A 13,276-nucleotide genomic window follows, 5' to 3' on the forward strand; every position below is an offset into this window, starting at 1 on the left:
GCCTGTACAGCGCCGGAAAAGACCTCGAACAGCTCCTGCATGCAGTGGAAAGGGAACTCAACATTCTGAAACTGTGGTTTGATGTAAACAAACTGTCACTGAACCTCACCAAAAGCAAATACATCATCTTTTCCAACAAAAAAATGAAATTATCAATAAATGATGTAGAGATTGAACTAGTAAACAAACATACATTTCTGGAAATTACCATAGACAGTAGACTGAGCTGGAAACTACATATCAATAACACAAAAACAAACATTTCTAAGCAATACACTCTACATACTGTACTGCTCCCTCATACTTCCATACTTAACTTATTGTGTGGAATTATGGGGGAACACCTACAAAACAAACATCAAACCACTATACATGCTGCAAAAGAAAACCAATACGAATTATAAACCATGCAGACTACCTTCCTCCAACTAACCCATTCTTTATTAAAACAAACAGCCTAAAATTGGAGGACCTAGTGGACATTAATACAGTTTTAATCATGTACAAGGCACACAATAATATAGTCCCACCCTGCATGCAGGAGCTGTTTGAAGTTAGGGAGTCCAAATATCCACTTTGGGGGTCATGTATCTTTAAGAAAATGGGTGTACGGACCAATACTAGAAGCAACTGTATATCAGTGAAGGGGGTCCAGCTATGGAATCATTTAGAAAATTAACTAAAACTATACACTACTGTAACCAAATTCAAAAATAAGTTCAAAAAATAAAATATTAAATAAATATAAATATATAATATAATTATATTATAATAATACCATGAAAGTAGCAATTTGAAGCAAGTGTATGCATGGCCGCTCTCCGTGGCCGTTTAGCCGAGGGGTTCATGAAGCAGCACCACAAGCATACCAGGTGCCCTGTAAGCCACTTGGTATGTTAAATTCTTTTTACACACCCTACTCTTAACCTCTGCTCTCCGCGCTGTACAGTCTCTAGGCAAAAACCACTGAATTTATCACTCCTTGCAATTTATAGTATGTTTTATGTTTTGTTTTTGTCTTAGTTTTTTTGTCTTTGCTTCTTGTCTAGATACCTCTGTTACTTGTCCAATATATCCATTCTTTTTCAATATTTGAACCCAAATTATTAGTTTTGTTTTGTATAAAACCTCCTGAGTTGAGGTTCATAAAAGGGTAGGCATAATAAGCATTGGCTTCAGCCTATACCTTTTCGGTGCCACTTAAAATATTGGACCTTTTATATGTTGTATTATGTTGTATCCAAATGGACCGAAATAAAAACTCAAAATCAATCAAATCAAATCAATTAATTAATGATATATTTAATTCCCATTTTAATTAATTCATGATGTATTTATTTATTTAATTTTGGCACAAAAAATCCTCCATATATCATCAGCATAGCAATGAAAATGAATGCCGTGTTTTTGAATAATACTTCCCAAGTGCTGCATATCTGTTCCACTCCAGACGACTTCTGCAGACGAGCAGAGGCACTGTAATAGGCTGGAGCTTAAAGGGTTAAGTGAACAAGATTGGCCCTATGACTGAAGCCTGCGGGTAACCACAACGAATCCTTCTCTGTGCAGAAGATGACCACAGAATAAGCATAAAAATGCTTGTATCTGTTTTCAATGTAGAATTACAAATGTACCTTGAAAACCAAGTACCTGACTAATTAGTTTTTATTCCACAGTGCAAAGTCTTGTCAGTACATGTAGAAAACCAACCAATTGTGGAAATTGCAGTTCCTCAGCTGACCACAAGGGGCTCGGTACAAAAGTAAGTCAGTTCGTCTCAATTGACCTTTACATTAAAATGTCCAATGTTACAGGAAAAATACGCCTATGTACAGCCTGCCTAGAAAAATAAGTTAAGGTCTCAATGGTTAGATTTCACATCCACAATCACTTTTTTGGGTTGATTGTATTTATTTGTTTTTTAATGTAGAATTGAGCACTTATGAGATATTGCCTTGATCGTCTGCACCTGTGTCTCGTTAACCTTTGTGTATATCTAGTCTTGTCTTTCCCCTGCTCCTTGCTCGTCCGTACTGTTTGCTCCCTCCATGTTCTCCTTGTCAGGTTTTCAAAGTTTTCTGATTTATGTTCATGTTCTGTTTTTTGATCCTGCTTAGCAGCGTTTTTGGTTCTGTTTTTGTGAATAAATCACAGTTTTTGGGAACTCCTGCCTCCTGCTCTCCTGCATATGGGTCCTCACTAAAATCTTTCCCATAACCCACATAACCATGCTAATTTTAAAAGGCGACTTCTGCTCCTGTTTCGGGGTTGACCTTGAAGTATCCAGGGACAAAGGTGGCTCGGCAGCACTGGCTGGGACATCGAACAAAGGCCCTGCAGGAGCTGAGGCCGGAGCTCCAGGAGTCCTCATTTCAGATGTTTCTGTAGCCACAGGATTGATAATAGGATGGATAGATTAATTTGATTAGAATGAATGTAAAGTTAGTATCACAGTATAGCTAAGTTAATCTACATAAGAACACGAGCTTGTGACAACTGAAGTAAAGTCGGCATGTTCCTACAAACTGCTAGACTATCTTTTGCTACCTGATTGGCCATTTTTGGATTACTTAGGAATTGGGCAAAGTCAGCCTCCTTAGGATGGTCAGGGCTCTAAAAATTGGATTTCCAAACCGCTCTTTAGAAATCTGTCAGTAACTCACAGAATGGTTTGCCCCGTCCATTTAACACAATGCGTAATTAAAGCTCACACAGACAAAGGGGGCAGATACCAACTCCCCATAGAGAGGCTATGGTTTGAATCGGAAACCAGGTATATTGTAATGAAGTGTTAATCACTGCACCACTCTGCCACCCTTCCCTTATTATCGATTAAATAAAGCAGTGTACTAGAAAACCATACATGCCCTGAAAAAAATGTTAGGTAATGCTGGGTCAGCTGCACAAACAGGGACATCTGTTCATTAAAAGGTTGACAGAAACCGAAAACAGAACTAAAACTGATTGAACATGCAGTTGTTTCAACACTTTCACCATGTCAATTAAAATCACAATATGCAAGTATTGTTTTCATTTCCTTTGTGGATGTGCCATGCTAAACATAGTTCTGACTTACAGTGAAAGTTCAATGGAAATATACAGCTTCATGGCACACGCCCAAAAATGTTTTGACAGAATCAATTCAAAAGAATGTTTCAAAAGGACAAATTGGGTTCAGGTATTACATTTTACTATTCTTACCATATCACCTGAAAGTGGATATCAGTAAAGTCTCCCTTTTTGTTGCACTTGAAAAGCCCTCTAAGGGTTTAAGCCACTATGTGGTGGCTTGCATTTCAAAAAATGTTCTAAGCTTATAACAGTATTCAGAACAGATATTCTCTCTTCAAAGTAATGAGAAGCAGAAGCCAGCTCCCTCAAAAAACCCTTCAGAGTGGCCCATCGCCCTGCAAATTTGATGTGACCAATTCTTTTAAAACTGAGCAGCAACCAAATTTACGAATGACTCATCTGTTCTTGAGGTCCTTGTTGAATCAGACATAGGATCTCATGTTTCTCCTACATTTGTTGCCATATCCTTATCCACTTCATATTATAGGAAATAGTATAGGAAATAAAAATGTTGTAAGTCAAGCGATCTCTTCTCTAAAGAGTTCATTGAGTATAAAAACAATGAGGTTCAAAGGTGGAAGACAACAGATATGATGGCTTTTAGTTTCCATATACATGACAGAAATAGAACCTTCCTTTATTCCTTTAACATTTCTTCATCTTCCCTTTCCCAACACTTCTCAACTGTCCCAGTCCCTATATATATATATATATATATATATATATATATATATATATATATATATATATATATATATATATATATATATATATATATATATGTGTGTGTGTGTATTAGTGCTGTCCAACTTAACGCGTTAACTTCACGTCCTTTTAACGCAGACAATTTTTTTAACGCATGAGATTAAAAAAAAAAAAGGCGCAACATTTTTGACGCTCGTCGGCACCCGTAGCCTGAGGAAACGTATGGTGGATTGAAAGATGGAGAATGAAAAGGGACTTTTGAACGGTTAGTTCACTTTCAAGGCGTCCGTATTAATGGTGCCATCGGTGTAAACCGGAGCCAGTTCTCTCGTCTGATTTATGTCTGATGTGGCAATAAAGCTTTTTCTGATTCGGATTCTGATTCTGATTCTGATTCAAAAAGATGCAGATGGTTCGGTGGACAAGACTGAAGTTATTTGCATGTACTGTCGATTTGAAATGAATTACCATCGAAGTACGTCGAGTCTCAAATACCTGCAGCCAAACACTGATGCTGACACTCATGGTTCTCCCTTTATACATATGTCACATTGGAAAAACTAAGTCTTGTTTCATTGCATCCATGGCATTTAAGAGGATAAGTTGTAGCCAGGTGCTGTAATTATTGATCGTCAACAGGTGTGCAGACCTCTGTAAAAGCAGATGCTAGCAGTTTGATCAATCAGGAGCATTCAGGTGTCTGTAAACACAATGAAGAGGAAAAACACAAGCAATGATCTTTCAAAAGCAGCTGTTGCTGCACATCTGAAAATCCGGAAATACTTCTGGACCAATATCCCAAGAAAAGACCAGACCAAAGTTGATTGGCCTTAATACAAAAAAACATGTATGGTGAGACACTATGACACTATAGCCAAGCACCATTCAAGGCCAACACCTCATATTCACCAATCACAGGGGTGGAAAGGTGATGATTTCATGGTCCCCAGGTTCTGTGACTGCTAAACAATCCCCATGACCTGGCCACTTTGGGAACCATGGTCTCAGATTTGGACATGACCTCTCCAGTGAGAGTTGAAGATGGTAGCTTGATGAGACCAATAGGAGTGCATCAACTGCAAAAAGCAGAGATGGAATCCTGAGATGGGCCTTCCCCCTTACCCAGGCCTAGAAATTTACATTCATAAAAATTATGAACAGAATCAGTGACAGGGCAGCCGTGACTGACTTCAACTCCTCCCCCGTAAAGTGTCTGACTTACCAATTTAATAACATACAAATGAAAACCCTTCTAAAACTGATAAACATTTCTCAAGAATAAAGATGAAGGCCTTGACCCACCAATAATTTTTGTCTATGACTTTCAAATTAAAAACAGGATGTGCTGGTGCTGATGTCAGATTTCCTGTTATGTGGTGACAGAGTTATGGCCTATGCAAGTGTGCTTGTTGGATTTTATAGGTGCCGCTTTGCTTGTCAAAGAGCTACCATCACCCGATTTCTACTTCACTGCTCCCACTTTACCACTAAACATGTACAAAAGTGTGTTCAGAGTTACTTATGGGGTGATAGTAAGATGTCAGTGAGTTTTCGCCCACACCCTACCGACTTGAAAATATGCAGCGGAGCACTCAAAACCACAACTAGCTTTAAATGTTGAATGACATAAGAGCTGTCACGTTTCTTGCAGTTTGAAGTTTTTTATTTTTTTTCAAATTTTCAGTCTTTATTCTTTGCAGGCCTGAATTGTGTGGGTTTATTCTTTGAGAATTGTAAAGACCCCAGACGTTTTGCGGCATCTGCATTATTTCTACCTCAGTTTGTTGAAAAACAAATAAAACCAGAATAGAGAAGATGTGGAACGAGGACAGATGATTCACATGAACCAAAATTGCCCCATTTTTTTATTTAATTTTATAGACAAGTTACAACACCAAAACATGTCACATCTCCTTAAGTTTCATGCATTTCAATCGCAGGATATAACTGACATTTTGACTGATATTAAGCATCATGAAGGTTGATGTGCCATAAGGGCAAAATGAACAAAGAATGGCGAAATGAACAAATTCAATTCAATTCAAAATACTTACCCTAGGGATTTTGGAGGTGAATTTCACCTGAATAGGCCTATTCAAATTAAATCAACAATGGCCGGGTTTCCCAGATCCAACCTCTCTTAAGGATTTAAGAGAGGTTCAAAGAAGGTTTGAACTAAGAGAGAACCCTAAGATACGGGTGTTTCCCAGATGACTTCTTAACACCGTCCTTCAGTTTCGCTCTTTCAGAAGCTCTTTGGAGCAGCTGTCCGGTTCTGAAACCAAATGAATCGATGCCAGGCAAATCGATCACCGATCATTATCAGCGCATTTTCACACGCAGCACTGCTGCCTAACGCACTAATTCACTGCTGCCTGTGCGTTATAATAAAAAATTAAGATGATAAATATAATTCAATGACCCTTTTTCATCCAAACGGTGCGTTACTCCGTTATTTCTGGCTATAGTGAGGCTTTTTTTCCCCACACGCAGAAACCGGGAGGAAACGGGGTGGGCGTTTGTGTGTGTTCAAAAACATGAGCCAAGAGAAGGCGAGTTTCGCAAATCGCAACGTGGAATTACAGCAATCCCTGGTTTTTCGCAGGGGTTATGTTCCAAAAAGAACCCGTGATAAGTGAAATTCTTTTTACAATTATAGAGCGCTTCAGATTGCAGAGATCAGCCCCGCCTCGCACGTATTCCTCCTCTTCTGAGACCCTGCATCCCGACTCGCGCTGCAGCATCTTTTTATCCTTTTTATCCTTTTTATCCGGTGCAGGTTTTTTCAAGAGAAGAAAATAGTTATGGGTCGTTGTCTTCGCTCTTTTTTCTTCTGGGCAAAAAGATTCTTTGATATAAACCGACACCATTGATTATATTTGAGACTGTAATGAACGATTCATCAAAGGCTCCTGTTCTTCAGCTGCTGCTTCCCTGTCATCACACGTAGAGGTGCTCGGGCTCGGGCACGGCGCAGGTGTCCCGGTCTGACAGCCCGGTCCGACACGTCCAGGGGACTGAAGTGCTGACGCACGAATGCGTTCATAAAAACAGTTCTGCTTCGCGCGGTGACGCGGTTGATTTGCAGCGAGAATATAGCAGCCAAATTATCAAATAAATGATATTCATGATGATCGTTTTATTTGTGCGTAAAGCATAAAGCATATACAGGAACTTGTTATTCCTTATTTTTCTTTTTTTTTTCCTTTGCTGTCACCAATAAATGCTAAACAATATAAATCTAAAGTATAAAATAGATCAAAATTTGTGCGGGGTGCATTGTTTTAATATCTCATTGCTTGGTGTGATATTGATTTGCCTGACGCGGCTGGATCTGTGAGTCTTTGTTCACTAAGATGGTTGTAAAGACTGGGTCAGCAGCATCTTTCATTTCCTTCTTAATGAAAGAGATACTTAAGCTAAGAGCAACTCTGGGAAACGCGATTTTCTTTCACAGGCTCCTTAAGAAGGTTTGAAAGAAGTCTTTCGCTGTTAAGAACTACTTAACTGATCTGGGAAACCCGGCCAATATCTCCACGATTATAAGGATAATATGCATAATCTTGGTCTCAATGGATAGCGAAGACCTCACAGCATACATTTCCAGTGTTGTGAATTGTGAATGTTCAAATGCCAGAGCAAATTGTGATAAACCAAAGAAAAAAGATGACATTTTGATCCCCGTCAAATTTTTTTTTAGTTTGCACATTGGAAAACACCATGATAGCAATGCATATCATTATAAAGATACCACTGCCTGGATTCAGCAACTAATTGATTACAACTGTACCAAGTTACATGAAAATAGCTTAAAACACATAGATTTTATAAAGGTTTTAGTGTGGATAGTACCAGGCAGACTTTCTATTTGGGCACTTGGATACCTAGACTATGCCAATATGTGCCAAATGTGCTTTTGACATCTTTGAAGGGAATATGGCTATAAAATACTTTGATGACTTGATGCTACATGATTTCGTAAATGTAAAATCTCAATCCAAAAATCACTGTGCTCTGTGGGTCTCTCAGTGCGTCACTGATCTAAGATGGCTGCCGCGCGAGTTTACGCTGAACGGTAGAAGCCTGATGGATGAAGTGCCGTTCAAGTGTAATATCTCGTTTGAAAGCTCGCGACATGTAGAATGTCAACAAAGTTTATGTAAATTCCCAAAAGCCACGAGAAGTCAACAAAATGGCCGCGACCAGCAAGATATGAAATGATGGCGGATGAAGCAGTTTCACTATTATGAAGGATTAAATTGTGAATTTCGGTCAAAGAATGGTGTGGATAGACTGAAAATGACATCGAAACGGTAAAGAAATCAAATATACTGCTTTTGGTGGGAATAGCTTTGGGATTTGCTGACGTAGTGTGGGATGAACACGCAATCTGATGTGCTGGCTGTGAAATGTGAATTTTGACTTTCGGTTTGTTATGAGATTGGCATGAAGTGGTTGGCCCAGAAAAGATTGTTTGCTATCATCTGAAAGTGTAGCTTTTCTAGTTTCATATGATACCCACTACGTTGGGGTGGAGAAAATTGATCTTGCGTTCTGTTGCGTTATGTTGCGGGTGTTGCTCATGTTGGGGGCGCCATCATTGTTGCATAGCCTATGTATTTTTAAGTTGTTATAAATCAAATACTTTGTTGACTTAGTACTTTGTACTTGGAGTTTTGACATATTGGCTTTGAGGCTTCTTGTTTGAGAAATAGTTGAAAGAATATACCCTGACAGTACTTGAGTAACTTTTTCCACACATGAACTGGTGCATACAGCTGCTGAACCCGGTACCAGGTCCATTGGGGGGAAGGGGTTAACCCTTTAAGCCCCAGCCTATTTCCAATGCCCATCTGCTTCTCTGCTGGAGTGGAACGGGTTTTAAAACAACTTATAAAGTATGTTAAGATGTGGCTGTTATTACAGTGTGCATTGTTCATTTCCACAACAAATTTTACAATGTCCTTATTCAGAGTTTAACCCCGTCTTGTACCCCTGCGTGACATTACACAATCATGTGACGCCTTTAACCACATTGTTTTTTTTGCCTTAAGCTGCAGCTGAGGTTTAGCATGAACTCAATTGCAGATGCAAATGCAGTTCTGCATCACAAGCAGATGCAGATCTCACCCAGTACGCTAATTTTGTTAATATTTACCCTGTTGTTGTTTTTTTCCTAATCAAGGGCCAATAGAAAAATATATATTAGTAGTACATTAGACCTGTGTATTCAGGATAATTCAAGTTCTGAAACTTGCGTCAGAAGATTTGGAACAGTGGCATTTCCTGGTTTACTCACCAGTCTTTGGGGGATTAAAATTAATGACTTAGACTGTATCTAAATCTTCTAAGTCTCACCGTCATGGTGGCGGGATCAGATCAAGCATCTGGTTTGCCACAGTGCAGGCTGTACAGTGATACCCAACTGTTATAAATATGAAAAACTGCATAAGAACATACTACACGTGTTAGCCATATTTACATCGGCATTATTAATTTGTCGGCTTTGTGTGTTTTTCATTCAAGTCTCCCCAAATCCAGAATGCAAGACTTTTCTTCCAAACAACGAAAAAGAAAATCTCAACATTGAAGATGGACAAAAACGTCATTAGTCTTGGAGAAATTGTTGTGATTGCTGCTACTGCCGTTGAGAGATGATCATTCAGATGATTATTCAGAGGGGAACCCCTTATGTAATGCAGTAATGCATAATTATTAAGTACAACTACACTGTGTTAATTTAGTCAAAAAACAGCTGAAAACTGGATTTTGATGGCTTCAAATTGACCGGCTACGTCACATCCAGTGCTGCCAGAGATGTGGAAAGGTTCAAAATGTTTCCATAACAGTTTTGCTATAAACTAGATTATCGACACATCTGAAAAGCCACCTCATGAGAGCATAAAAAGGTTTTTGCGATATTTGGGTTCAGGGATTCCGCCTGATGGCAACAAAACCCGGTTTTTGAGGATATTGTAAAAGGTTGAGCCATTTCTTTGACAATCACTGACATCGCAGCCCACGGCACAGCAGACAGAGGGCATATTGGAAGTGGGTTCTAATGATGGCGCCGCGACCGCAATGTGACATCACATGATACCCATGCTTAGTCTATAAAATACTGAAAGTAGCCTACATTGGTTGAGGGTTGGATGATTAATAAGAAATATAATATGCGGTTTTCAAAAGATTTAAATATTTATACCCCTTAGTTTAAAATCTTAATACAAATATCATTATTCAACAAATGCAGGAGCTAAAAACAGCCATAAAGCCAAGGACCTTCAGTGGTTACTAAAGATGTTTCTGAAACTCATCCATAATGGATGTGTTGTGACTTGACTTGATTTGACCCAAACAAACAAGAAAAAACCTACAAGTCACTGAGGCGCTGATTTACACAGATGTAACAGATGACAGGTCTCCTTAGGCAGCCCCTCAGCTGAATGAATGATCAAACATCCTCTGTTATTTATTTAGGGTATTTATTTGTACACACGAGCTCCTTTTTATACATCGAACTACATGCACAATATTCTGTTGTAATAGACGCTATATAAATAAAATTAGAGAAATTAGAGATAAAGCTATAACATGAAAACCAGTAAAGCTGTAAGACCAAAAACTGCAACAATGCAATGCCAAAGTTAAGACGGTCAAAAAACTGTGTGCTCACCGGCAACCAGCACACCTGCCCGTGATTAGCCTCACCTTTATGAAACCTATTACCCTAAACTCCATATACCACTTACTGTGCAAAAATATCACTACAACAATTCACATACCCACACAAGTTATTAAATGGGGAGCACAACACAATACAAAATTGGCTCTAACAGGATGTGTCATGATTGTATTGGGGTCTGTCCACTAGCAGCCTGTTTTTGTTATATCTGAAAACATGGTAGGAAATGTAGCATCACCCTGAACGTTCAGCGTTAAGTGTTAGTCATAGCACTAGAGCTGCTTGTGGTTTGAAGAAATGAAATAAAAGTACAACTTGGTATACAGGCACCAACAACATTTATTCCTCTTACAGCAACCAGCATGACAAAACATGATTACCCTTTTGAAGGAGGCTGGAGTTAAAGTAAAAACTTTACCAGAAGTTATATAACATGTCTGCATTTTTATTCCCATGCAGGGTCATTTACTGTAATATGCTGGCAGTATCTTGGCAAATTTCTTTCCCCACAGAATCTCTTCATCCAAAACCTTTTTTAAGCTTTATATCACCTTAGAAACATGGACCACAATAAAGTTTTTTTTAATGACATTATCATTGGCCTCTTATTTTGTCCCAGCTTTGGTGAGTTAAATTTGCTAACAGACAGGTGTCAGATGGTTAGATGGTGCCAAGTGGTAAGGCTCCATGTTTTTAGAGGCCCATTCAAACCATGTATGTTTTAAAGTCTGTGGAGCTTTTATCCCATCAGTGGGTCTCATTCTGCCAGGTGAGAATGATGCCATCTGAACTTGCATCCACATAATATAATCACATGAAATGAGTGCAAACGAGCCCTTCACTCCACTGCGGAGGAAATTGCAGTGAGGTTCCTAACAATTGTAATCTGACCCAATAACAGGAAACAACCCCCCGAAATCCTAAAATTATATGAGCACTTTGAGACAGATGTGGACATGTATTATCCAACAGTTACTCTGGCTTGGAAAGATGGTCACAATAAATGAACTGAGAGGAAACCGCAGTCTGGACGGATGCTCCTTTTCAGCTTAATTTGTTCCTGAAACTTAGCAGGATGGAAGAGTGTCTAAAAAAAGCAGCTTATCTTTGAGTTAAGAATAGAAGGTTAAGTGCGCTTATTTTTCATTTTTTATCAGTATGCAATTTTATATTCAAAATTTTCTATTTTTTTTATAAGCCATCACACTTCCAGTTTAGGATTTCAGTCGGATCCCACCTTTACAGCAGAGAGTGACTATAGTCTTGCACAAAATAAATTGTGGAGTTTCTCATGTGACTATCTCAGAAAAAACACTTACCTTTTTCTTTTTTTTTACCGGTATAATTGTTTATTGAACCAAAATTAAGCCAAATAAATCCCCATAATTCAAAAGATTTATGATTTATGATTCACCTTAAGAAGCAATAATATGAGGTAATCATTTCCTGTATAACTTTCAGTCTCACATTGCTGCAGAGGAATTAAGGCCAATTTTTATAACTACATTGCTTCAGTTCATTGGGTTTTTCGAAAGGTCCTTCCACAGTATTTCAAACAGTTTAATGTAAAGACGTTTTCTATACGTGCTGGGAATTATAAGGCCAAGCAACACAGCTTTTAACTTTTTCCTGATTTGATGTGCATAAAACATTACCTATTTGTAAGACATGCCCCTTAAATTAAGAGGAGCCAATGACTGTTTGAGTATCAGTCCCACAGAGACCAGAACTTGGACTTTTTTCAGCTCCATTGACAAGCATTAGAAAATCCTGAAGTCTACTTTCTGCCATAACTTTTGAATGGTTTCATATACAGAGTCGTGGGTGGTGTCATCGAAGTCGGTATTGAGAACTTGATCTTCATGGCCATGAATTAGCCCCGGCCCTTCTTCTGATTGGTCGATATTTTATAATCCCTATTTTCTGCCATAACTTTTGAATGGTTTGACATAGAGAGTCGTGTGTCATCCGCTAAATGTCCAGGCCTGAAGACATCTACATGCAAGTCATACAAGCACTTCCACTGCAGTACGCCTGAACGTGCACAAGGATGCGAGGGCCCATTCATCGCTGCTTGCAGCTTTAATTATAGGTTAAAATTTATAACATTGGATGTAGTGCTACGTAGTTGATGGTACATCTGAACTCATTGTGGCAGGTTGGAGGAGCAGCCACCCAGCTGATTGGGCACAATGAATCAATCAGCCTCTCCACCCTGCACACCAGCAAGAGGGCGGCTGGGAGAGAGCTCTGCTGAAGGTTCTGCTGGTGCACGTGTGTCTGGTTGAAATAAAGGAGTTCCTGCACTAAACCCTGTGTCCTCTGTCCTGTCGGGTGACCCCCGTAGCACTAGCCCTTGCTACAGTGGCGCCCAACGTGGGGCCCGACAGGGTGGAGGAGGAATGCGGGGAGCAGACCCTGGAGGCGCTGGCACAGGCGCTGGCAGACCTGGCAGCCCTGTTGCAGGGCCAGGTGGAGCAGTACATCGCAGCAGTGGAGGCGCTGGTGGCGCAGCAGCCGGCAGACCGTGAGGCAGAGGCTGCAGGCCTCCAAGCGACTGCTCCTGAGGCGGCCCCAGCGACAGCGGGACCCACCCCGGCGCTGGAGGTTCGTCACGGCAGTCCTGCAGGCGTCGGTCGCCGAGGCGCCGGTTCCTGAGGCGGTCCTGGACGCGCCGGTTCCTGAGGCGGTCCTGGATGCGCCGGTTCCTGAGGCGGTCCTGGATGCGCCGGTTCCAGAGGCGGCGGAGGTCGCCGAGGCGGTCCTGGACGGGCCGCTCCGGAGGCGGACCAGCTGCTGGAGCAGTGCTGCGTC

General features: G+C 40.2%; 1 pseudogene; it reads right to left on the reverse strand.

Annotated features, from left to right (window-relative positions):
- LOC133419104 (nicotinamide riboside kinase 2-like) overlaps positions 1-9,141 on the reverse strand; it is a 108,486-nt pseudogene extending 99,345 nt beyond the window's left edge.
- Positions 9,142-13,276: the final 4,135 nt, after the last annotated feature.

This window comes from Cololabis saira, chromosome 19 (assembly GCF_033807715.1).
Source record: "Cololabis saira isolate AMF1-May2022 chromosome 19, fColSai1.1, whole genome shotgun sequence".
Lineage (NCBI taxonomy): Eukaryota > Metazoa > Chordata > Actinopteri > Beloniformes > Belonidae > Cololabis > Cololabis saira.